At 45.1% G+C, this 27877-nt stretch overlaps 1 protein-coding gene across 1 annotated transcript in view; it reads right to left on the bottom strand.

The window, feature by feature from the left end:
* Positions 1–27804, bottom strand: part of PIK3R5 (phosphoinositide-3-kinase, regulatory subunit 5) — a 54481-nt gene extending 26677 nt beyond the window's left edge. The window contains exon 1 of the mRNA XM_004684598.2: positions 27765–27804. The gene's annotated coding sequence lies outside the window, so the exon portion shown is untranslated. The remainder of the gene's footprint in view (positions 1–27764) is intronic.
* Between the last annotated feature and the right edge of the window lie 73 nt (positions 27805–27877).

Raw genomic sequence — 27877 nt, 5'->3', positions numbered from 1 at the left:
AATGCTGGCCGGCCCACACTTCTTCCCCTCCCGAGGCGTCCCATCCCCTGGCCTCAGTGTCCCCAGCTGTTCCATGGGGGCGATCAAGGCTTCTCCATGAAGGGCCTCCCCCAGGCACTGGGCAGTGAGCATCCCCGGGGTGCCAGCCTCTCTGGCATCCTGTGGCCTTCCAGAGCCTGCCCACGCTCTTCTTAGACAGGACCTGCCCAAGGTGCTGGGCTCTGGGAGCAGGGGGAAGGGGAAGCTGGGGGTTGCAGTGAAGGGGTCCTCTACTGAGCTGCCCCCTCAGTAGAGGGGCCACCCAGCGCTTCATTCACGGCATGCTCACTTCTGTATGAGTCAGTCATCAGCTGTTTCTTGTCCCTTGTCAGCAGAAACCCAGTGACTGTGGGGTCAAGATGAAGGAAGGGGAAAATTAGCATCCTCTTGCTCTCCCCAAGGGTGATGACTTTCTTGAGGCTTGGCCACCCTCGTCACCTCACTAAGCGGAGCTCTCTTATGAAATTCCAACTGCTGCCGGAACAGAAATGGCCCGCTTTCCTGCTGTGGGCTGCGCTCAGCCGCAGGGCCTGCTACCACCTCCTAGTTCCTCTTCTGAGCTAGTAAGGATGAGATCTTACCGGGGAGCCTGGACAGGACAGTGAGGGCTGGAGTTGGAGGATGGGGACCCCATCAAGCACAGAGCAAAACCTTTTCATGTGTTAGCATAAGCCCACAACACAAGTCAGGGGTGTCTCCCCTAAAGAGCGGCCCAGGTGCAGCCTCCTCAGGCTCCCTGTGAGGAGCAGGAAGGAGGGACACCTCTGTTGGGGACTCCTCCAACAAGTCTTCTTCCCACAGGTGGGCAGAAGAATAGGGCAAAGTGTGCTTGTTCAAATCTGTGGGTGAAATTCGGAGGCCATACAAGATATCTACATATTTTCAGAGTATTTTCCTCTAGAGAGTTATCAATCACAAAGTGGCAAATAATTAACTTCATGGTGGAGACATCTAGCACCACCTTAATCTCACAATCAAAGTTAATATCATAAAAAAATAAGACATATCAACTTCATGTGTCCCTAATACGATGTGCTGGAAAATAAATGGCACTATTTCTGTGGGATTCTTGCCCAAAATGTCTGAACCTAATCTAATCATGAGAAAACATCAAAGTCTGATTAAGAGACTGATGAAATGAAGTGACTGATCAGTTCTCACCAAGGTGTCAAGGTAGCCAGTAAAAAACAACAACGCCAGCTACCCAATTAAACAATGGGTAGAAGACGTGAATAAGAAAACACACAATGGCCAACAAGCACATGAAAAGATACCACTCATCATCAGGGAAATGAAATCAAAACCATCAAGAGATACGACCTCATATTCATTAGAATGTATTATAAAAATAAATAAGTGTTAGCACAGATGTGGAGGATTGGGGACATGTAAAATGGGAACAGCGGCTGTCCGTATGGTGATTCTCAAAAAATTAAAAACTGAACTACCACATTTGATCCAGCAATTTTACTTTGGCGCATACACCCCAAAAATTGAATGCAGAGACATTAACAGGTATTTGTATACCTGTGTTCTAGAAGCATTATTTATAACAGCCAAAAAGTAGAAACAAACCAAGGTCCCTCAACTGATGCTAAATAACAAAATGTGCTGTATACGTATGGTGGAATATTATTCAGTCTCAAGAAAAAAGTCTCACACTACAATATAGATGAGTGTTAAGCATATTATGCTAAGTGAAATAAGCCACACACACACGCACACACACACATACACACACACACACACACAATACTGCATGATTTTGCTTAAACGAGGCACCCAGAGCAGTCAAATTCATAGAAACAGAAAGTAGATGGGTGGTTGCCAGCAACTGGGACTGGGGAGGTGTTGTTTCATAGGAGCAGAGGTTTAGTTTTGTAGAGTGAGGCGCTCTGCATGATAATGTATATGACAATGTGAGCATACTTAGCACTACTGAATTATACCCTTAAGACCGTTGAGATGGAAAATTTTATGTCATGCATTTTAACACATTTTAAAAGTAAAAAGAAAAGTGATATTACATAGGGATGTCAGTTCTCTGTAAGCTTCAGTCTAAAGAATAAGAAAGATGGACAGAAAGGAGGAGAGAAGGAGAGGGAAGGAGGGAGAGAATGAAGTTAGGTTGTGATAAATGGCTGTCAGCTCCCATGCCGGGCACTTCCACCTGATTACCTGCTTTAATGATCATAACCACCATGGTACCACCCATTATAGTTCCTACAGTTCAGGTGGGGGGAATCAGCTATTTATTTGGCTAAGTTCTTGTGGTCACAGTTCCTGTGACCTGCAGAAGAAGCGCACCTGAAGTTGGCCTGACTCCCAAAACGCATGTCCTTTCCTGTGCCAAGTTCATAAGAAATCATTTCTGTTTTCTAGATACTCAAAGGTCTGAGTTCATGGTTGCACTTCTGTGTCATAATCTGAGCCACCTACAGAAGATGTCTTGCACAGAACTTGCTGAATTCTCCTGGTCAGTGATTCATTCTTCATGGGCCAAGTTTAGTCACTCCTGTGCCAAGTTCATAAGAAATCATTTCTGTTTTCTAGATACTCAAAGGTCTGAGTTCATGGTTGCACTTCTGTGTCATAATCTGAGCCATCTACAGAAGATGTCTTGCACAGAACTTGCTGAATTCTCCTGGTCAGTGATTCATTCTCCATGGGCCAAGTTTAGTCACTTCCTCGCTCTGGTTCGTTTTTTAAGATTCCTACAGGGACATTTAGCTCACAAATACATCTATTGTGGCAGTGACTACGGGTTGTAGCTGTCCCATCCAGCAAACGCCACGGGCAAACAGGTACTGGAAGGGAGAAATGTAAAAAGGTAGGTGCTGGTGGTATGAGGAGGGAGGCAGGTGGGGAGCAGAGAGAGAATGAGGTGGAAGCATGCAAAAAAGGGAGGACTACTAAGGGAGCTGAACTTTGCCTACTTTCCAACTTTGCACATGGTCTACTTTACCAAGGAAAGGGCACAGGAATGCTCAAGAAGAAGAAGCTGTGGTTACGACCAAAGAAGAAAGGGAGGAGGCATGAAGGTGGGGAGGAGAAAGACACCGCATGGACGCCTCACTGACTGTGATGCTGTGCGTGGGGCTTGAAGCACATGACCTTATGGATTCTGAGCAGCTCATGATCGCACTTGCATGGAACAAAGATGATAAAGGCACCACCTGGTGTCTGACCAAAGGTTCCAAGATTGAACAACTAGCCAGCAGGATAGGCAGGACTGGAACTCAGGTCTCTGTGATTCCCTTCTAGCCAGATCACTGTCTGGAAGGGTAAAAGAAGGCATGCTGATGCCTTCACACCTAATCATTATAATAATAGCAGCTAACATGAATTGAAGGTTTACTATGTGCCCTGTGCCCTTATAGGCACTCTCTCTATGAGGACTCACTGAATCCATACAAGGTAGACACTCTTATCCCCGGTCTACAGAGACTAAGGCACAAGCATTCCTCAGCTGGTAAGTGATGGGTGTCCTTTCTCGACGTGCCCGAGGCAATTTAGCCTCAAAACACTTAGAGGAAATTATAATGAAGCTAGAGATGGGGCAAAATGAAATTACTGCCAAAATGGGGAACCACAGAGAGGCTATAAAAATTTACTTTGGCATAAACTCCAAGCAGCAGCCAAATCCTATGGGTCTCTGGGCTAAACCACGGGCATCTGGCACTGGAGATTATTTAATCCTGCCGACTTTCAAATTTAGAACCTGTCTTGTTTGCTAGCAAATGCTCAGAGTAATAAAGCAGCAAATGAATGTAAATGTAAAAACTCAAGAAAGGCCAATGACACATATATTGGCAACTTTCTGGTTTTTCTGGGTGTAGAAAAAGACTGTGGCTGTGACAGACGCACTCATTACAGGCTGCTCACTTTCTGTAGAATCATTTCCAGTTCGTTAGGCAGATATGAAGTGCAGAGTTTGAGGAAGACTGTCAGGAGCACTGTGACTTCCAGAAGCTTTACTATTGGAATCAATTCAGGGCAAACTGGCTGAGTCCAATTTCTATTCCTCTGGTCTTTTTTCTTCACTGACCCTTCACTGACCCACTGACCCTACTCCCCATCCTTGCTCCATTACCCCCAACAGGTACAGATCATTGCTGTGAACACAGGCATCTTCTCTAGTCTCCTTTTCACTCTTTTTAAATTCTTAGACAATCATATAGGAAAAATCTCTCACATTTTCCCTCCCATCCCATTCATGAATATGGCTTACTAGTAACCTAAGAGAAACTTCTCTAACAAAAAAATCATCAAGGTTTGTGGACAGAACTGAAATCAGAGACTCCTCCTGATACTTGGCCAGGTGTGATTTTTACAACTCTTTATGAAACAAACACTGATTTCAAGAGTCCTGTTTAGTCCAGTCTCGGACTCCAAGACTCTATACCAGTCACTAGGACAGCAGGCACTGATAAAGTCTCCCCCACCTTCTCACCAAATAATATACTTCTGAAGACACAGAAGAAAGGCAGATATATGCCAACAATGCGAACATAAAGTCTCAGGTGACAGGCTAGAGCCAGGGGCTGCCATCATGTCTAAACCTGATAGAAATGGATTAAGGAAAACCAGGCTTCCATTCAGGACAAAATCTCTGTAGGAAGTAGTGGAGTTCTATCATGGTTAAAGTTTCACTCCTAACCAAACTCCTAGGTGTGCACTCTTTTCAGATACTTGATCCCCTGTATTTTTCCTGTAATGAGGATTGGTGGGTCAGACTTGCCAAAGGGGGAGGGGGGCTTTGGGGAGAAGACTACTGGGGAGGAGAAGGTAAAAGTCCTGCTTTGTCCAGGTTATATCCCATTCTGACCCAGGGGAGAGGTCTGGGTGGAAGCTAGAGTTGGAGCACAGAGTTCATGGCCACTAAGGCCATGAACTGTGTGAAGAGAAAAGAGTAAAGTGCTGAGGCTCAGCCCAGGGCCACTGCTGTTCAGAGGGGACACATGAAGGCTCAGCAAAAGGACACTGAGAAGGTTCAACTCATGAAGCAGGGGCAGAACGGGACGCCTGAGAGCTGAGGGAGTGTGACTGCTGCGAGGGCCTTAAGAGGAGGGCAGCGAGCGGCCACTGCACCTGGCATTGGGTGGCTGTGGCAGAATAGGTTGTTTTAACTTTCAGAATTCATTTTATGAATTCACCACATTAACACAATAGAGGGAGAAATGATCACATGATGATTTAATAACTGAATTAAAAGCACTTATCAAGGTTCAACATCCATGTATTATAAACTTCTCAGTCAACCAGACCCAGAAGGGGTATCCCTCAAAGCGATGCTCTCTTTCTTCCCAGAAGGTGTGCCTGTAGATGTGGAAAACCAGAAGGAATCTTTTTCAAACCATCACATCCAAGTTAGAGGACGCAAAATCTATGTAAAAAGGATTGTATTTCTACACATTAGTAATTGCCAGTTGGAAAGTGAAAATTTTAAGCATAACAAAATAGCATCAAGAAACCAAAATCTTACAGATGATTTTAAGAAAATATATATAAAACCTCTAGATTTAAGGTTATAAAATATACATGTTTAAGATAAACCAAAGAATAAATGGAGAAGTATGCCACGTTCATGACTCAGAAGACACAATATTTATATTATGTCAACTCTTCCTTAAACCAATAAATAGATTCAATGCAACCTCAATCAATATCTCAGTGAAGTTAAATAGAATCAGACAAAATATAGATTCTAAAACTAGAATATCTAGAACAGCTAAAATGATTTTGGAAAAGAAAGTTGTAGAATGCATGCTATCTAGCTTCAAGATTGCTCTGAAGCTTCAGTAATCAAGGCAATATGGTACTGGGATAAGGATAAACAGATAGATTGATGTGTTAGCCCATGAGTTCAGTAACAGACAATCACTTACATGGCTCACTGATTTTCAACAAAGGCAACAAATTGATTCATTGGGGGAAAGAAAAGTCTACTATTAAATGATATTAAACAACTGGATAACCATATGGAAAATAATGAACCATCTTTCACCCACTTATTACACCGCACACACAAAATCAATTAGACATGGATTATAGTTCCAACTATAAAAACTAAAACTATAAAGCTTCCAGATGGAGCACAGGAGAATTTCTTCATGATTTTGCAGTGAACAAAGATTTCTTATAAGGCAAACTGCATGAAACATGAGAAAAAAAATTGATAAATTGGACTTCATTAAAACTTGAAAGACATAAAGAAAATGAAGAACTAGACACAGACTGGGAGAAAATCATCACTGTATTTCTTTATCTATATTTACATCTATATAGTCATGTATGTGTGTGTAATAATCAAAATGGTACAGAGGGAGCCGACCAGGAATGAGCATGAGGGAACTTTCTGGGATAATGAAAGATGCTCTATATCATGGTTGGTACTGGTTACATGCGGTACGTATTTTCCATAACTCATCAAAATTTGTGTATCTTATTGTATGTAAACCATAGCTCAATAAGAACATTTTTTAAAAGCACCTGAGTGTATAGACCAAATCTTTAAAGTTTTTCTTAACTTCACCATCACCCATGATCCACTTTCCCTTTTCAAATGCACATTCTCTGTCTCAGTTTGGCTTGTTACCCTTCCAGCCCTTTCTAATGCACTTGTAGACCCTCATACATACACCTCACACACATTTCTTCTATATAGACGGTATCACAGTGCTGTTCTCTGCAGAGCTGGCTCCAAAAAAGCACACCTGATTGTCATTCTTTCCCTGCCCCTTCAATCTTTCTAATGCTTTTGTTGCCTTAGGACAAAATTCCACCCCTGAACGAACTCAGCCTACAAGACCCCAAGAGGTATTGGGCCCTTCCTCCCTTCTGGTTTGTCTCACAGCTTCCCCTGGATCCAAAATGAACTTCTTCCTTCATGTGTTGTCCTTCTGCCAGAAAGATTTCCACCTCCTGCTTCTGATGTAGCTCTTAATGTGCTTTCTCCTGCCCCCTGCTCACAAGGCCACTTCTTCAGGGGCGGCCCCAACTCCAGTTTGAAATGAGTGCCCACTTCTCTTTGCTTCCCTCAGGCCTGCAATGTCACTGTTGCCCCTACTGCCTTTCAGCTGTGATAACAGTTGGCCTACCAACTTGCTGAAAGTTCTACCCTGTACCCAGGTCTGGTCAGATTCTCCCAGGACAAGTGACATGAATGTGCAAATGTGTAAACCAAAAGCCCCACCCAACGATGTGGCCATGATGTATGACCAAACAAGCAATAGGGGTTATTCCTCAGGCCTCGAGGGGAAATCACGTCTATTGTAACTTCCCAGTGAGTCAGTCTTCAGAGGTGTTGAAAGCCATTTTGGGCTACCCACAGTGTGGGCAGGTTGCTTGGAGACCTGCTTCCCCCTGTTGTCCTCTGCCAGAGACCATCGGCAGAGATTGAGGTCAGAAGCTGAGTTTTCCAGGAGCTATTCCCAAAGCCACAGAGTATAAATTTATGGGGCTATTAATTTTTTTCTTTCTGTACACTGGTTCTTCCTTTCACTCTATCCCCATGTTAGTAAGGAGGTTTGTGGGAAGAAAGTGAAAAATTGAGCTCTTGGACAGCTCCTGGCAGGATGGGTGGGGCTCAGAGGTGGATTTCAGTTGACACAGAAGATGGAGAAAAGGCTATTTTTTTTTCCTCTTTAATTCTTCAAGCAGTTTCAGTTTACAGAAAAATCAAACAGCAAATTCCCAAATACCCCCTCTGCTCCCTCATACCCCACCCCAATCTCCCCTATTGTCCGTATCTTCCATTAGTGTGGTACATTTGATACAATTGATGTGCCTGTATAGTCATAACAATATTAACTAAGGTCTACAAATTACATTAGGGTTCCTTCTCTTTATTGTATGGTTGTTTGGGTTTTCTCTGGGCTCTCTATTCTGTACCACTGATCTGTCTGCTATTCTTCCACAGTGTTATACTGTTTTGGTTACTGTAGCTTTACAGTGTGTCTTGAGTCAGGTTGTGTCAGTTCTCACTTTGTACATTTTCTTGACTATTTTGGTACCTATTCTCAGTTTCTTTTCCTTATAAAATTTAGAATGAATTTGTTGATTTAGAAAGAATAATTAGTTGGGATGGGGGGGATAGCACTGGACTATATATAAGTTGGGAAGGTACAATGAATGAGTCCACCTGTCCAAGACCATGGGATATCACTCCATTTATTTTGATTTTTTATTAACTTCATCAGAATTTTGTAACTTTCCTCATTTAGATCTTTTACATATTTTGTTAGATCAAATCTAACAAAAAGTATTATATTTTTTGATGTTAATGTAATGCGGGTATATTTTTAATTTCAAATTCCAATTGCGCCTACTAGACTATAGGAAAAAAGACTCTGTTTGTATTGATCTTATATTCTGCAACCTTCCTATAATCACTTATCAGTTCCAGAAATCTTTTTCTATCAATTCTTTGGGATTTCCTATATTTACACTAATGTCACCCACATACAAGAGTTTTATTTCTTCCTTCCCAATCTGTATTCCTTTTCTTGTTTGCAGGCTATGACTTCTAGTACAATGTTGAAAAGAAGGAATGAGAGGCCACATCCTTACCTTGTTCCTGACATTAGGGGAAAAGCATCTAGTTTCTCACCATTAAGTATTCTTGAAGATATTCTTTATCTAATTGAAGAAGTTCCCCTCCTTTTCCCAGATTGACGGGAGATATTTCATAAACTGACATGAGAAAATCTGGATTTCTATTGGTGCCAAGTTGCAGGTACTCCCCACAGGTTATAGGCTGCTGCCTATGTTCATAATGGAAGGAAACACTAATTACAGGTGAGTGAAAATAAAGACGCCGCAGATGCCTGGGCGAGAATCTGCTCCTCAGAAGCTGTGTCACCCTGAGTAAAGGGAATGTGGGCTCCCTGACTCTGACATTGCCTCTTGATGTTCTCTGGCAAGGCCAAGTGTAAGGAATCACCTCCCTGCCCACTCTTCTTCCCTAATCCAGAACTCCTCAAATCCACTCATTTCTGGGAAGCTCCCTAAATAGTGTTTCAGTTTCTCATCCTGGTTCCCCATCCAGTCTTTCATGCCCTATCCATCTCTGGACATTTTAATGTTTTTTAGAACAACACCCCCAAGGAGGCTTGGGAGTTTCTAATCTTTCATATCAGCCTTGAGTGATTTCAGAAGGGGAGCCCCTAAGCCCAGTTCCCTGGGACGGGGGAGGTCCCAGCTGCAGATGTGGTGCAGAGATGCTGAATAAAACCCAGGGCAAAACCCCGTAGAGGGTTGCCCCTGAGACAAGGCAGCTCCCTGTGCTAAGAACCACTGGCCTTCTGGGCTCATGGGGCCTGCTTAGAGAGAGGACTACACAGGGCTAAGCTATATAATCTCTTTGGGCCTCAGTTTCTTCATCCATCCATAAGGTGGGAGATGGGTCTCTCCATAGTGGCACATTACGGGGTGGGAAACAGACACTAAGAAGGTCTGAGTATACCCAAAGCCATCAGACGTATTCAGAGGTCATTCTTAACTGACAATAAGAGCCCAGGACAGGGCCTCCCTGGTGGCCTAGGGATTAAGTCTCAGCACTATCACTGCTACAGCCTGAGTATGATCCCTAGCCAGGGAGCTGACCCACATGGCACAGCAGACCCCTCCTGTCACACCCAGGGCAGGTAAGAGCCCAGGCCTGGACGCCATTCCCATTCCTCTCTTTAATCAAAGTGCCCATCTAAAGCCCTTGGAGAGCCCCATCCTCTCTTGGTTTCAGGGTCCCTGAACAGCACCACCAATTGTCAGCAACGGAACAGCTGTCCCAGCTGCAGTAGGTCCCCATATGCCAGCACCCATTTTGCTTCCTGTCTAACCACTATGATGGGGGTGGGGAGGGGGGGCGGTTAGAGAGAGGGTGGACAGGTGTGGGGAAGCCAGATTCACAGAAGAGCATGCTGGAAGTTACATACACCACCAAGATATGACACCTGCTCCCCTGGTTCCCAAGACCTGGCTCCTCCCCACAACAGTGATTGAAGGTGGAGGGGGTTGGGAGAAGACAGCAAAGAGCAAGCTGGAGAGAGAAAAGAGATGACTTCCAGGAGGGGGAGGAATGATAGGGAAGAGACTAAAGGGGAGGGTTGAGTAGAAATACTCTTAAAACATCCCGAGTTTGAAACAGATGAAAGGAGTTCAAAAACAAAAACAAAAGAAGCCAAAATGTACCCCAGCAGCCCCAATGTTTCCTGTTTTTCTAAAAAATTACCAATGATTTCCAAGAAAAGCAAGCTATGCTGCACTTAACCTTGGGCACAGCCGCAGAATTTGCACATCTGGCTTGTGCTTCGAGAGCACAGAAAGGCTGGCACAGGATGTGGCAGGGTGCCCCAAGGTGTGCATCTGAAGATGCTGTCTGCGGAGCCATTTTTGCATGGCCTGCGCCCTGTGCCCTCTACACAGTCCGTAAAATGGAAAGCAGAAAGGTACCCAGACATAACAGCCTATTACAGGGATGAGCTTCCGCACGCCTGCTCTGCCTCCGAATTCCCTGAGAATTTCCAGGTAGGAGAGTGTGGGGGGGTTCTGGGTCTGGGGAAGTCCAATTGGACCTGGTTCCTGAAATGCTGGGGGCACGCTGCTCAAGAAAGGCAAGGCAATCTGTGACATCACAAGTAGACCCCTGCCACCATCCCTCCCCTGCCCCAACTTAATTAAGATTCTTTCCCTCTTGTGGCAGAGGACAGGGGCTGTTTCAAAAGCCCATGAAGGTTACACAGATCTGGGAATGGAGCCTGAAGGTCCATGTCTTCAGCTTCAGATCCTGCCCTTTCTCATCTCTGCACCTGTTCCTGTCATGGCCTCCCCAGGAAATGGCCACCTGATCACCTCCAGTAATCCCCAGCTGCCCCCCACCCTGTGCCTCTTTTCTCCCCCACCCATAACCAGAACCTCCTCAGCCTTTCTCTGCCCAAGTTCTCACCTACATCCCGATGGCCTGGGTACTCAGCAAAGGCACCACCTTCCCTGCTGGCCCTTCCAGGCTGGGGACTTGGGGGTCTTCTGCATAACAACGGACAAGCTCACCTCATCCACTGAGGCTGGGAGTCACTGAGGCCTGCAGAGACCCAGCCTGCAGAGGTCCCACTGGGCCCTGCCAGCAAACCCACCCCAGCAGGTTATGGCTGGGAGTCCTGGATGGAAGGAAGGCAGACAGGAATGCCTCAGCTTCCATTTGCCTTTGGCTTTATTTCTATTTGTTGCTGTCTAAGTGGGCAGATCCAATCTTTATTACATGTACCATGCACACACACACACACACACACTTTTTCTAAACCATGTGAGTGTTATTTGTAGGGTGTGGACATCATGACAAACTACTCCTACGTATTAGGTTGAACCATAATAAACATAACAAACATCATCAAGTTTATACAGTTCTACCTAACACTTCATTGAGCATCCTTCAAATATGAGAACACTTTTAGCCTGATGGTACCATTATCACACATACAAATGAATAGTACTCATGACAGTGCCCCAGGAAACATGCTCCTGTAGAACACTTGCTCTGGACCTGGCTATCCACCACGCTGAGGAGATGCCCACAGAGGGAGTTAGTAGTGGGAGGAGGGAGACCACTGGCCCCAAACTCCCTATCCTGGGGATGGGCTACAGACATCTGGAAATGCACCAAAGCCTAGTGACAACACAAAATGAGAATCCTTCCATGGGGAGAAAAACGAAAGTCTCATAAGACTGTATTGGACAAAGACAGCCTCTTCTGCAAGGCAGCTTTGCCACTCCTTCATTAGTGGTGAAACTAGCTCCCCTCCCCTTACACCTCAGTGGGTTTGTGACTGCTTCAACTGCTAGACAATGGAGGTAACTCTGTGTGGTTTCCCAAGATCAGTAAGACTATGTGGCGACTGTCTCATGTACTAGCATACTTGCACTCGGAGCTCTAAGTTGTCGCATAAGAAACCTAGCTGTGCACCTGGAGGTTGCCATAGTGTGAAGAAGCCCAGGTCAAGTACAGAAGCCCCTTTAAGCACTTCAGCTCCAGTCGCCAGTAGCTCAAGCCTTTCTAGTTGAGGCCAAGACATCATTGACCAGCACATTGTGACCTGCCCCAAATCCTAACCCTCTAAATCTATGAGCATACCAAAATGGTTATGGTCTTCTACAACTATACTTTGGGTTGTTTGTTACATAGCAATAATATGTAGATCATGCATATGTGGTATAGACCCTATATGCTGGCAGGGACTAGAAATCACTGGACCACGTGTTCAGAATAGCCCAGTGGAACAGTTAGAAATAAATTTAATCAGAGATGGATGTCATCCTCCAGGCCGTTAAGATAATCACAGCAATTAAGAGTGAAAGGGGCCTTACAGGTCATCCAACCTAAGTTCACTTACTCAAATAAAAATCTCCTGATCCAGTGAATATGACCACAAGATTCTTTACCAGATATTGTGGTAGATACAAAGTGACTAAACTATTCTTCACTTCAGATACTTAACTTTGCTAATGGCAGCATGAAAGCTGCCAAATTCTAAGAGCTGAAATGATCATACCAGGCACACTCCTGCATTTGCTGTTCTCTCTTCCTGGAGTGCTCTTCTTCCACGTCTGCCTGGCTCACTCTATCACCTCTATCCAGGTTTTATGTCATGTTTTCAATTAAGCCTTCTGTGAACTCTAGCTCCAGCACATCCTGCTTTATTTCTTTTCACCTTTCTTATAAACAACGGACACACTACATATTATTTACATGTATTTATTTGTCTAGCTCTCTCTTCCAATTCCATTAAAATGTGAACTGCAAGAGGGCTTGAAGAATCAGTGGCATATATCTTCTAAGGAAAAAGTGAATAGTGAATGAATAGGTAAACAAAAAATAGGTTTTAAGTAAGATAAATGGAGACTGGAAGCATATGAGATCACACACACCTCACTTCACTGAACTATCAATGCTGTTTTCCTCACATTAATCACAGGCCTAGGGACGGCAGTGCACTTTGTCCAGACAGCAGCTAGATGTCTCAGTGAGTGAAAACCATGCTATCTGAGAAACACTATTTCTATGATCATCCCGTCTCTTACAGGTTTCAAAGAAGCAATGAGGAAAACTAATATTTTGTACTTTTAATTCTGACAAGGAATGTAAAATAGGGGTGAGTGCAAAATGACCTCAAAGTTTGAACTGATCATGAAGAAAATGTTAAACATAGATACACATCATCAACTTTGAGGAAGCAGATTTTAAGAGGCCAGGAATTAGAAGGGATGGTTTAACAGAGAAGGAGAATTCTGGAAATTAACATCAGAAGGCACATTTGTGTAATTTCAAGAAAGAGGAAAGAGGGAACAACATCAAGGGGTCAGTGAGATTTCCTGGAGCATATGTGAAAAATAGAAGGGGGTCCCCATTCAACAACGGACACAAAAGAGTGAGAGTGAACAGGTCATCAGAGCATGTTTGAGAAAATGCTGATGACATTAATAAAGGCCTGTTAAGTTACTTTCAGAACCTAATCCTGAAAAGATTAGTTTGACCTCTCAGGTCAAATGAAACAGGTTACAGACGCCCGAGAGAACAGAACTACTGCTATTTTCACCATCTCTTTTTATCAAGAAGAATTATTGTCCTCCTGGTAAGTATGAATCATAGGTGGTTTACTTAGTCAACAGCAAGTGTGCATTCAGTGCCCACCATCTGAAGAATTTGCTAGGCACTGGGGCGCAGGTATCCCCAGAAGTTCATGGTCAGAAGGAGAGACGAGCCTCTGAGCAGTCATATGCAATGGGGTAGAGCAGCAACAGACAAAAATATGAATAAGACAGACAACCCAATAGAAACATGAGCAAAAGATGTGAATATTCCCTTTACGAAAGGGGATCTCCAAACGGCCAATAAACACAAGGTGCTCAAGTTCGTTAGTCATAGGTGCGTGCAAATTAAAACCACAATTCAATGTCACGAGTACTAGAATGGCTAGAACAAAAAGCTAGAAAACACTTGTTAGAAAACAAGTGAAACAACTTGAGCCCCTCATAATGGCAGAGGGGGATGTAAACAGATATAACCACCTTCTAAGTGGAAAACTGTTTAGCAGTACCTGTGAATGTGCAACCCTACAGGTACCATGACACAGCAAGTCCACTTCCAGGTGTGTACCCAAAGGACATGTACCTGAACACTCACAGCAGCACCATTCAAAATAACCTTCAAACTAGACCCTACCTGATGGGTTAGATGGCCAAGCGGGGGTGAATATGGAACAGAGGCAGTCAAAACTAGGAGGAGAGAAAAGGTCAGTTAACCAATCCTCTCCTGAGGCAAGTAACTCCTGAGATAAGTCTTCAAGACAGAGAAGCTGCCCTGGGAATTTAGACAACATGATGGGGACATGACAGAGCAAGAGGCATGGAACAACATAGTTCCTTTAGGGAAGAGCCACTGAAGAGTAAAGAGTCTGGAAGATGAAGTTGCCTGGACTGGGGTGAAAGAGGGTAAATGACCTTATTTGCCAAGCTAACTGCTTAAAGGTTTATTGGACGGCCACGTGGAGCCACTGCCAAAGTGGATGACATATCAGTCTTGTGCTAAGATCACACCAGTGAGAGGAAGGGAGGGACAGACTGGTGGGGAAGACGAGTCAGAGGCCCATCTCTGAAGTCAATCTGGAGCTTGTTGCTTCAAATGAGTTGAGGATTGAACATGAGGATAAATTCATCTCAGTCATAAAGAAACTCAAGGTTGTGAAAGGGAACTGCTGATAACCTTTTGAAGAATCAGAGAATATGAAAGATGAACAGAAAAAAAGAGAGAAGGAAAGAGAAGGACTCTAGAAAAGCTATCCAAGTTTGAAAAGACATTAGAAAAGTAGACTCTTGGATACTCCAGTGTCTGAGCACATGGGTCACCTGGCAGTACTTTCTATACATCATGAAGAAACAGTTCATGAATACTCGGGAAATGGCCCAGGACCACTAATGGTTAGAATAGATTCACTCACAGGTGGTACAAAAAAATACCACCAAAACAGCATTTAAAACAGAATTTAAGAAAATTCTTCTATGGTCTCAACACAATGTGCAGGCCAACATAAGCTGAATAACTATGCTGATGGATGGAGTCAGCCTAGATTAACTTCACTGGAAGGATACTATCGGGGTATCTCCCCTAAAATGTTAGAGAACACTACTTCTGGTCCTTGAGCATATACTAGTTAAATGTGTGTTAAAATTCACCACTTCAGGTATCATTAAATATATTCACATTCACTTTGGTATGCAATAATCCCCACCATTTGCCTGCAGGAATTTTTCAGCTTCACAACTGACATTGCACATCCATCAAACACCAATTCCCAATTCCCCTTTTCCCCAGGTCCTTAGTAACCACCATTCTACTCTCTAGCTCTATGAGTCTGACTCTTCTAGGGATCTCATGGATTTGTCCTTTTGTGTCCGATTTATTTTACTTAGCATTTGTAGCCTGTAGCAGGATTTCCTTTCTTATAAAGGCTAAATAATCATACTTTGTTTACTCTTTCATCTGTATACAGACATTTAATTGCGTTGCCTTTCCTTTTTTAATAAAAGTTTTTGATAAGGCTTGGAAGTCATGCTTACTGTACAAGGGAAGGAATGAAGAATATGTACATATATGACTGAACATTCAGAAAAAACTCAAGGTGGTAAAATTCAAATGTTGTCCTTCCATATCCATTCTCCCTTCCTCTATAGTTTTTTAGAAAAGTTAAATTTTTAGAAAACTTAAATTACATTTTCCAGATTCTCTTGCACCTAAATATGACACAATGACCATATTCTGGCCAATGTAATACCAGTCTGCATTAATGATTGTAATTTCTAAATGCTGTTTTAAATGGAAGAGGAATGCCTCTTTCAACCTCTTCTAAGCTGGTGTGCAGATGAGATGGCAATTGTTAGAGTAGCCATTAGGGGCCATGAAAATAAAGACACATGTTGAAGAATACAGACCAACATAGATAGAAGGAGTGTAGTACCGCCATGTCAAGTCTGATTCACTTATTCTTAGACCTGTACATGACAGAGAAATAAGCTTCCTTCTTGCTGAAGTCACTATGTTGGATCTCTTCTCTAAAACAGAGAATCCCAGTATTTTAGTCAACACTAGTTATCTAAGAAGCATAAGAACTTTTATGTGTCTGTTAATGCGTCATTTAGATACAACTGGTGGGGATTTCCCCCAAATTTGTGGAGTGTGTTTTATGACCTGACCTTAAATAGAGACCATGTGGTATACCCAAAACTCCCTAGTAAGGGGACATCTCTCAAAAGCTGAAGTCAGAAGGAGTGTGCATTCACCACATGATATCTCTGTGTATCTCACTCTGGGGCAACAACAGCAAGGATTGAGTTATTTAAAGGTCGGATATTCTTTAGAGAAAAATGGTTTGGCCAGCTAGTCCTAAAGCAATTCAAGTTGAAAGGGTACTGTTTTGGTCCATGAATTGGGGAATATCACTTACTGGCTATCAAAAGGTGTCTTGGGCTAAAAGTTAGGCATTACTAAACTTTTCCTTCTTAAACAAGATCAAAGAGCTTAGTGAAAAAACAGTGTTGCCAAGGAAACACTAAGGAGACTATAGAAATCTTACTGATTCTTTGATGAAAAGGTAGAGGATATTTATGGCAGTGAAACTACTGTATAGTATGATAATAGCAAATATGAGGCATTATATATTTGTTCAAACCCATACAATCAGGATGAACCCCAAAGTAAGTTACAGATTTTGGTTGATTACAATGCGTTAGTACATGTTCATTACTGGTTAAAAAAAAAAAAAAAGGCTACTCTGGTAAATGAGGTTAATGGGGGAGGCTATCACATGTTATTAGGGCAGGAAATATATAAGAAATTAATGCCTCTTCATTTTGTTGTAAGCCTAAAATTCCTCTAAAAATTAAAAATTAAGTCTTTATAAAAAAGTAAAAATAGTACTGCCAACTCCATCTACTGTGCAGGTCTCAAGAACAACACAGTCAATGGGAAGTAATCTCCTTACCTTCAAAAATGCTGGATGAGTAGGGGAGGAGGAGAAACAGGACCCTCTGAAAGAGACTAAGCTCTGAACCTAAGGTGGGATTGAGCCATGGCCCCAAGCTAGTACCACATACGGGGAGCTGGCTGGGACCCAGTAGAGGTGAACCATGGCCCACGAAGGAGCATTCTCAGCCAGTTACAGCCCTGTCAGAAGAATGTTGAACTGTGCTAGCACCTGACCTTGGGTCAGGGATGGGAGAATAAGGGAAATGGAAAGCTGGTGGAAATTCCACTACCCTCATCATCTATGACATCCAATACATGGCTTGTTGAAGGCTTGCTTCTCTCAGTTCCCACAAGTCCCCACCACATTGTTTTTCTTGCTGTGCCTTCTGGAATACCCTCCTCTCCTGACCCCAAACAGTGCACATGAGCTTAGCCTCACTAGTTCAGAAATGTGTTTTCTTGATGCCACACAAGACTAGTTCTTGTTTGACTGGACATCTTACCTCCTTTTTCAATACCGCCTCTCAGGCGAAGTTCTCTCAAGTAGGAGGTTTAGATTATCAGTTATTTTATTTCAAAGAATTATACCTCATGCCTGATGTTTTTCTCCCCTTGCACTTAATATCAAATCTTACAAAATCACTATCACGATGCTGTGGCTTACAGACTAATGTGATGTCACAGAAATCCTTTGGGACCCTATTCTACAGCTGGGCAGCTCATGTTCTGCCTCCTCTCTCTCATGGGTTCAGAGAAAGAAGTCACAAGAAAACTACCTCAGGTCATTGGAAGTCAAGTGGTGAAGGTCAGACTCATTTTCGGATCACCCACCATGGGCTGGCCATTTGCTGGGGGCTGGGGTACTTTCCCAGATCTTTGCAGATGCTCATATGGGGGCCCAGAGACAGCCAGGGACCCTGGACATAAGTTATGTTCTTTTGGGTGCCATAGCAGTAATTCCAGGCTAGTGGGTGGGTGCTTCAGGGTGGTTGTGGCTCTTTGAAGAGGCAGGTAGCCAGTCTCAGCCTTCTTGGCTCAGTTCACAGGTGTACATGGAGACAGGTATCACTCCCCATCTTGGATGAACTCAAAATCAGGATAGTTTCCTTTCTTGGGTGTCCTTTCCACTGCTCTTTCCTTCCCCCAGAAAGCCTCCTTTATCTACAAAGCTTAACTCCTCTTCAAGAAAAGTAAAAGAAAAAAGAACTTTTCCCTGACCCATGTACCCTGCTTAAGAGAAACAGAAAACAATTTCTTTGTGCTTTAAAGGGTCACCTTCAATTAATAGGATCATGTTAGTGAAAAATGTATAAGCTGTGAAAGACAATATGCAAATTATAATTACTAGTACCAACACTTTATTTTCTCTCCATTTAAAAACTGACTTCTACATCTCCCTAATCTCTTCCGGAGTCAGAAAGGCCTGATGCCCCCTGGGGATGCCCGAAGAATTCTGGGAAATCCTCAGAGCATTTCCTTGCCCCACTCCCCCTGAAAACACATCTCCTGGTTGCCTCACAGCAAGGGTAGGAGGAGCAGGAAGCCCCTCTGACTTGTAAACACAATGTTGCAAGCATATACTTCCCCAGGCTCTGGGGGTGGCTAGTCTGGGGGTGGTTCCCCAGGGCTTCCCCTGCTTTCAGACTTAATGAACAGCTTGTCTTAACTATGACTAGCCTGAAGGGTGGGAAGATGATTCCCTAGAAGCAGGGTCTCAGCTGAGGCAGTTTGTCAGCAGTTCCTGGGTCCTGCAGCAACCTAGAGGTCTGAAACCTCCTTACTAGAAGCCAAAGACAGATACCCCCAAGCCAGTGAGATGAATTTCCCAGGTTACAGTTCCTGGGAGACTGAACCCCACAAAGATTTCAGAGACAGTTAGCCCAGTCCATCAGTTTATCAGCCATAGAAGTATAAGGCCCAGGTCCTCACCATGTTGTCCACTCAATCAGGTAAACACTAACAAACATCACCAAATGCTGTGTCTACCAGGTGCTGGGGAGTCAGTGCTGAACAGAACAGTGGGGGGGGGCTCCCCCCCTCAGGAGGGGGATGAGAGAGACAGGAACACACATTAGGTTTGGGGGGAACTCAATCAGGCAGAGGATGAGGATTCATAGAGAAAAGACAAAGGACTTCGGACTTTGCCCCTGCTAGAGTGACAGCAGAGACTTCTGAACATGGTGACAAAGAAGTCTCCATAAGAAGAATCTTCTTGCGAAGCAAGCAAGGGACTGTGGCCTGGAAGGTGCACGAGCAGGCGCATGGTCACAGAGCTGAGATGGGTGGTAGAGAGAACAATGAGGAAGTGAGAGAAGCAAGAACCCAGTGGAAAGGAAGCGCCATCAAAACCGGCTGAGTAGTGGAGAACAGGAAGATGGAGGGAGTCTCGGTGATGACTCCAATGTTTCAAGACCAGGAGTCTATTTCACCAGAGGCAAAAAAGGGGAAGTCCACAGAGGAAGCCTGTTTGGTGGATGAAGAGCTGGGTTCCAAAATAACCCACTGCAAACTTGGAATCAAGAGTCTGCGTGAGGGAGAGGAGCTTGCTCAGGAACGGAGGGAGGTTCACGCTCCAGGTGAGCGTGTTGGGCATCAAAGACCATAGAAAGTTCCAAAAGAAATATAGAGTAGGAAGAGGCTGTTGGAATTTGCCAGGATGAAGCCACCAAGGACCTCAAAGGAAGCCATCTGATAGAAGAGCCTGGGGATAGGCGGGCAAGGTACCACTGTGGAAAGAAGCAGAATCTGCTGTCACTCTGTGAGTTGGGTGCCATGAGGGTAGGAGCAGGTCCCCTCTCTGCTCAGCTTCTCAGAACAGCTCCTATACTTCGAAACTTCATAGGATGTCAGAATAATGGAGTCATTTAACCCAGGAAGGAACGGCTCAGAGAGACAGGAGGACAGCAGGGAATAGTTAGGGTTAGACATCACATCTCCTATTCCCACCCCATAGTCTGAACACCTCACCGCCGCCCCTCTGTTCTCTGAAGAAGGCCAAAGAAAACTGAGCTTTTATTTGTCTCAAAATGAAACTCTCAAAAGATGTCAGTACAAAAGTGAATGCAAAGTACAAAAGCCTATGACACACTGGCTCGAAAACCCCAAGAACAAAAGGCCATTGAGTCCCAGCTCCACCTGGAGGTGGGATCATTTGGCCCTGAGAGTTTACCTGGAATTGCCACACAGGAAACTGATTCTGAAGTGGGTCTCAATTTGTTTATGTCAGCAGGTGTCAGAAGGAGCCAAGAATAAGAGCATCTCTACCCACAACCCCATACCCAAGCCCATGGGCTCCAGCGCAGGATACAGGTGAGGCTCCAGGGTCTCTTGCCATGGATGGCTGCGGTTTTGTCATCACCAAGTGCCCCTGGTCTGCAGGAACAGACTGTGAAGCAGGACTGTGGGATCTGTGGGGTTTATGGGAGGGAACATCCCAGCTTTGGGATCTGTTTATTCAAGACCACCGAACACCTTAAGTTCAAATTATGTTCTCAGAACAACTAATCTTTATACAATCACCCAGACACAACCACTTAGAGGAGAGGTTCACAAATGGAGCCATCTCAATCTCCATTCTCATGGCTACAGTCTACATCTGACATGTATTTTTTCCCTTGAATACTTCCTCTGATGGGGAACTCACTACCACAATTCCACTGTTGATGTGCTCCAATTTCTCCAAGATCTTCCCTGTAGCAAGCCGAAGTCTGTCTCCTTATGGTGCCCTTCACTGTCCCTTTTCCGTTCTGGAAGACGTGCCCCATCCTGGAGGTGCAAGCCTTCCTCTTTTCTAAAGGTGGCTACCCTGCAAGCATCTAAAGATAGATACCACTTTTTGTTTGCATCTTCTCAGAGGAAAACATCTTCACTGCACAAATGCTCATACCCCAAACACAGTGAGACGTTTGCAGAGACCTCATGGTTTGGGGATGGGAAAGAAGGAATCGGGGCTTAAAAGATGACTTCTTAAAGGACACAGAAAATCAGGGTTTCTTAACCCTGCAAGACGTCATCACCATCTTGGCTAGCTCTCTGGGGAAAAAGTGGTTTATCAGCTACCCTAAATGTAGCACCTATAGTTGGACTGCACACTGAAAGGATCTAACCAGCTCAGTGTGGAAAGGGGCCTGACTGGTAGCTGACAGGCACATAAAGTAGTGACTTAGGGGAAACAGAGGCTGACAGTTGGATGCTAACAACCAAAACTCACGTGCTTGCCAACTGGGAGCTCTAAGGTGACAAGTGTGTGAATGTGCAGATGAGGAAGAGAGAAGAGGTGAGGAAGTCTTGGGGGGAACCCCCGGCAGCAGATGCAAAGACCGGAGCCATTCTCCCAGCTTTCCAGGAACAGATCATTCCTTGTTCTATGCCCTGCCCCAGGATAAGATGATATGCTTTCAAAATCATTGCAAAGCCAGCACATCGAAGGAAAATAGAGGCAGATCTTACTTATGACCATAGATGCAAAGAGCTTAAAGGGATACAGCAAGTCACACCTGATTGTACTAAAAGAATGAAACACTGTGACCAAGTATACTTTATTCTAGAAGTACAAGGAGAGATTGAAGAAGTTAATGACAGAAAGGGCCTCACAGGTCTCTCTCAAGGTCGAACAACAGAACAATCTCCCAGTAGATTCTTTTTTACACATATATAATAGTTTATTTTTACATCATTTTGTGCCTTTTTCCATCTCAGTTGAACTCCCTGTGGGTACCCCATCACCAAATCACCGTGTGCCAGCGCCATAGTCCCGTGCACTCCACCCCCGTAAAATGTCTCTGGTATATAGTCGTTCATTATTATTTTTCCTCCTTCTCCAGGGAGATTCTTAAAGATGTACTTGACAAACTTAACTTCTATTCACCCTTTCAAATAACCCTAGAAATGAGGAATGGAAGAAAAATGTCTCCACACATGCCCTTGACTTCAAGGCACAGGGCTGTAAAGAACTGTGACCACATTAAAGACACAGACTCATGCCAGCCCTGGGAAGGCGGGAAACTGTGAATACCTGCGGCTGAAAAACCCCAACAGCCTCTGTTTCCTCGACTGTCTCTATTCATGTGATCATATGAATAGCCCTACATGATTATCCTGACTCTCACCCCGGCCTTAAATCTAGTTCTCCAGGTGCAAGGTGAAGCAGAGAACTTTCTGTAAGGACTCCACCAGCAAAATGACACTCTAGAATCACCTTGGAAATAGGCTAAATTCAAGACTCACTGAGAAATCCAAAAAGTTTATGCACTGCACAGGCTTGCTGAACAGTCAGGGGCTCACTCACAGCACAAAGTTGCCCCAAATAGCTCACCAGTGAATCACCAGGGGCCTCTTCTGTGTTTCTATCTCTATTATCTATTATCTATGATCTAGGTTTCTATTATCATCATCACCCCCAGTTTGCCTCTGACAACAGCTCCTGTGCTGAGGGGGAGCCAAAAACAAAGCCCTGTTTTCTAGAACAGGAGTTATTAAGTGGCCTTTGGCGGTCTAAGGAGATCCTGGAGGCTTATGTGAAATTGTGAAAGAAAGCGGGGGAGAAACTATGTGTGTGTCTGTGATGCATGTGCACGTGCTGGGGGCGCAGGGAGGGGGGTGCAGGCTACTAAACAAGATGATCTATCACTTTATCAGTTTTTCAAAGAAACCCATTATCTATAGATAGAGTTTGGAACTGCTTTAACAGCTGAGGGGAAGATGTGGTCTATTAAGTGCACAAAATGCAAGAAGGAGGTGGCTGCTCAACTAGCTCTGGAATGTGGCTGTGTGAAGAATTGTCTGACAAGAATCGAAACCACCAAGCCATTCAGACCCCAAACCCAGTGAAATATCTGCAGACACCTCATGGTTCTGGGAAGAACAACATAGGATGAGAAAGAAGATGTGGGAGCTGAGGAAGTAACTTCTAAGATGACTTAAAAAACCAGGGTTCCTTAACACTGTAAGACCAGATGTTCCCTGGAGGAGCAGAAGGAAGACCTAGCACACAGTGGATGGGGGCTCCCTTCACTGAGAAAAGGGTTGACATGAAAGTACAAATGCAGAAGACCCCATGCAATGAGGCAGCCCCAATGAAACGTGTTCTCTGGTGATGATCAGTGAACAGGAAAAGGAAGGTGCCCTGCAATAGGATCTATGACCCAGGGTGCTGAAGCTGGACTTGGAGTATGGGGGAGGGGTGAGAAGGAGGAGATGGAATATGGGAGTTGAGCCCCTGGTCCATGTCAAACATTGGGCCAGGTACTTGCCAGGGCTTTTCTCACCTGATTCTCACAAGAGAGGGTGCCCCAGGCCCCAGAAAGTTGTTGAAAACAAGACCTAGCAGGTTGTACCCGAGGAATACCTACCTAAAATGAATTTGCAAAATATCGGGTGTTAATAATATTAGTGATATTCTATTTTGATCTCTCAAGTCTCAAATCTAATTTCTTTAGGGAAGCTTTTCCTTAACCCCTAGAGTATACTGAACTTCCTTTACATAGCCTCACATATCCCAAAATTCTCATGACTATAATTAAGTAATATGTGGGCCTACTGTCTTTCTCACAATCCTCAGAGGCCCAATATATGCCTGACACTCAGAAGATACTTCATACAGAAGTGCTGAGCCAATGAATGAAATGTTGGAGGCTTGGAAGGAATCCCAGGAAGCTTCTAGTGCTACAGGTCCATGTGGATGGGGATGGACACCAGAGAGGTGCAAGGTCTTACCCACGGTCAGTCACAAGGCTAGGTGAAGAGGCAGAAACAAGGTCCCCTGACTCCATAGGAGGTAGAAACCTGGAAGCCACCTTTAGACCTCATACTCCAGCCCTGCCCCCACCACCCACCCCCAACAAGGAAACCACACAAGCCCATTTGCCTAGGTCAACAACAACAACAAGACTCTGAAGCACATGAAAATGAAAAGCACACCACTCCCTCCATACCCCACCCTTAACCTTGCCCCCCCCAACCAAGTCCTGCCTTTGGGCATTTCCACTATAGGTGTATCCGGACTTCCTGCCTGTAAGATTCTGAGGAATTTCATGGTGACAGCTCAATAGCCACTGAGCATCAGGTGGCCCTGGCAGACAGGCCATCAAGCCAGTGGTGAGACCACTGAGGATGTTCAATGCCTGGTAGGAGGACATAAAAGACAGATGAGGACAGGATGTCTCAGGGCTGTAGAGTGAGGAGCGGGTTTGGGGAAGACTTCATAGACGATGAGGTTTGAGTGGGCATCCAAGGATGAATTTACAGTCCACCAGGCTGTTAGAGAAAGGGAAGGGCAATGTGAGGAGAAGGAATAGTAAGAGTAACATGCAAAAAAATGCAAAAGCACAGAGGTCTGCCCAAGCTTCAGAAGATGGAGGCTCTGAACTGGGTGATGGGAGGCCTTACTAGCTGGGCCAGGGGTCTGGGCCATCTCTGAAGGCAGCTCTGAGGGTTTGCTCAGATTTGTTGTCTTACTGCATGTGGCAGTGGGTCTCCGAAGACAGACTGGGGGTGGAGGGAGGCTGGAGGCAGGAAGCCAAACACTAAAGCCCAAAGCATAGGACCCCAGTTGGTGACTCAAAAAGAACACACTGTCTGGTCTGTGTTGGCAGCCTCCCCTTGTTTCCCATTCAATAGCTCTACCTTCCTTGGGGCCACCTTGCTGCAGCTATAGCTCACATATCTGGAAGTCATTTATTTAATTCATAGCCCTAACTCTCTAAATCTTAGCTGGTAGCTCAGAGGCAAACAGAAAAGGCCCAGAAAAGTCACAGCTCAAGTTCCAAAAGTTGTGCCTACAGCATACATACTTCACACCCACAGGCACACACACGCTACCCCTTGGCTTGGTCATCTCTGGTCAAAAGCCAGCATCAGAGTCAGCCCAGCTCTGGCACTTTTAACGCTGTGGCCCCAGTTCTCAGCCTGCATATGCATGAAATGGGGACAATGGTTGTGGCTACCTGAGAGTGTGGCTATGAAGATGAAAGGATGTGAAGTTTTTAGCCTGGTATCCAACACCATGAAACTGTAGCTGAAGAGGAAAAGAGCAAGAAGAAAGACAAAAGGAAAGGATGGAAAATGCTTCCTGAGCAGAACCAAGGTACAGAGAATGACAGGTAGAATTATTTGATATTTTTAAGAAAGTATTAAATCACATGCAACAATGCTGTACTTCTAAAGGCAAACACATTTTACAAAAGTTTCCTTTAGATCTGGAAACAATGAAAAGTGCTGGTGTTAGAAAACAGAGCTACTGGAAAAATGAATGGATGCAAATGCACTTATGGGAATGACATTCTGTGTGTAAGTATCTCCTCAAATCTGTAAAACATACATTGCATTTAGCAGAATCTACCATCAAATGTAAGATGCACCATTATTTTGCATGCCATCAAGAAAGAAACACTTCAGGATCTATCTGGTGGCACAAGGGTTAAGTTTCAGCTTTAATGAAGTTATCAGCAGTAACTGCAGCAAAAGTTTGATCCCCAGCCAGGAAACTAACCCACATGGCCCAGCAGACACCCCCGTCCCGCCCGCTGCTCCCTTCAGCAGTGTATTTCAGTCAATCCACCTGTACCGCTCCCCACTCTGTCTTGAGTGAATCCTCTCTGCACCCTCCCAGCCCCCCAGCTCTAGCCTACATCCCACCTCTTGTGTGCATAAATAAATAAAATAAATCTTAAGAATGAAACACTGTTGTCTGTTATAACAATAAGATGCTATGTGCATCTTGTTTTAGAATTATTAAATGTGAAAATATGTACATCTTCAAATTGGCAGACTATCCTAACATGCAATATATTTGCTATCATTGTCATATTTTCTCCTTGGGCAGGAGTCACATGTGGTTCATCCTGTCCTCTTCATCTACACCAGAGGTTCAAAAATAAAATTTCACATCTCTCTCTTGGGCTGCTGATGGTCAATACCTTGTACCTCCAGAAGCTTCATGCATAAGAAGTTGATCCAGGATTTCATTCCACCTACTGTTGAGCCAAACAAATCTTCTGGTTCAAAGGTGTCCTACAGGGCCAGCTAGCACAACCCTTGGGGGTGAGCCTCTTTGAATGCAGGCCAATTCTACACAGCTTATAATCCTTAGGGGCCTGCAACACCAGGCTACCCAGGCAAAAATGCTACCAGTGCATTTCAGTGGGCAGGACCTGTCTTCCACTTAGAAGAGATGATAAAGAGCTGTCAAGCTCCTTGCCATTCCTAAGCCCAAATCCACTTTTCACCCAGTACCACTAGTGGCTTCCACTCAATCATTCATGTAAATAGCAAAAAAGAGATGCATGGAGTAGGGAGGAAATGGCCTACTCCCACTGTGGCAGGGGCCAGAACACAATCATCCCCCACCTAAGCTGGACACCGGGGAATAGTTCTTAAAACCCGAATGAGGTCCAGCACCCAAAGACACCAAATTTTCTGTCCTGATGTCCCAAATATAGTCCTGGTTAGTTATGCTGGAAAAGGCAGGGGAGGGTACCTGAAGCAGAAAGAGTCTGACCATTCCAAACTGTCTTCTTTGTGTTCATACCACGTGAGCATGCTGAGGAAGCAGGCACATCCTTGGTGCCTACCTGCACAGACTCAGGGGGCAGCACCCATGTGTAGTTACCTCATCACACTTCCTTCACTTAAGTTTCCCATGGCCCTGTGCAGATGCTATCTGGGCCTATTTGATAGATGGAAAAACATGCTAAGAGGGGAGTGGTGAGATATTCCAGGTGACACAGCTGGACCTGGCTGGAGCTCAGGTCTCCTTTCTACATCTCAAGTAGTTCCCAAGCAATGCTTCCAACATCATCCCTTAAAGAGCTTAAGAAAATTAAAAAAAAAAAGTCCAGGTTGCTGTTGCCACCCCTGGAAAGTTGTGCTGTAAGTCTGGGGCCTGCAGAACGTATGGGAGGAAGGAAGGTGTGAATGGGAACAGACAGGGCCTAAGAGAGGGTGGATGCAAAGAACAAGCCAGAAGGGGCCTTCCAGGCAGAACCGGCCTACTTTTAGACCTCATCCTAAACCCACCCCTCCTCTCAGTACAGAGGCTTGTTAACTCTCTTGATACCACATCCTGCTGCCTTCTTTTTTCCTCTGAAAAATCTCCTTCCTCCTAGTGACCTGAACTTCGTGCTTACTGACACCATCTCTGGGACAGGCCTACGTGCACATGCAAATACATGCACGCGGGAGCCCACACACAGTCACGCAGGTATACCCCCGGTGCAGGCTCGGGTCCCCTGACAGCGCCCAGCACGCGGTTCGCTGGAAGAGCAGCCGCTGCCCAGGTTGCCTAGCAGGGGACCCGCTAAGACGGGACTTCCAGGTTCTCTGGTCAAAGGGCTCCTGTTGCCAGGTTCACTGAGAGTTCCCAGGCAGAAAGGAGCGGACTCCTTTACCCGACGACCTGCCTGTGAAGGTGAAGGCGGCTGGGGCCATCCTCAGAGTCTGGGGCCACCCGCAGACCGCACAGAGGAGGCCAGCAATGACCTAGATAAGGAAGACGACTGTACTGGGGCGCCCGCCCTTTCTGTCTCCGGGTTACTGGGGACACGGCTTTGTGGACCCCGTGCCGAGCAGTGAGCCTCAAGCACAGGGCGGGTCGGCAGCAGGGTCTCACAGGCATCCCGCGGCCGCCGCTCCCCGGCGGTGTCAGCCCGCCCGGGTTCTGCCGAGAGCCCCCGCGCGAGCCCTCGAAGACCGCCCCGGACGCCACGCCACACACCTGCAGTCCCCGCCGGGCACCGAGCCCCCCTCCAGCGGAGACTCCCTGCGATTCGGGTGCCGTCGGGACCTGAGCGCCGGCACTGGAGCAGAGCGGCGAGCCCGGGCAGCCCC

This window comes from Condylura cristata, unplaced genomic scaffold (assembly GCF_000260355.1).
Source record: "Condylura cristata isolate star-nosed mole 26May11 unplaced genomic scaffold, ConCri1.0 scaffold00017, whole genome shotgun sequence".
NCBI lineage: Eukaryota > Metazoa > Chordata > Mammalia > Eulipotyphla > Talpidae > Condylura > Condylura cristata.
Note: the sequence above shows the minus strand (reverse complement) of the source record. Positions and strands in the feature narration are given on the sequence as shown.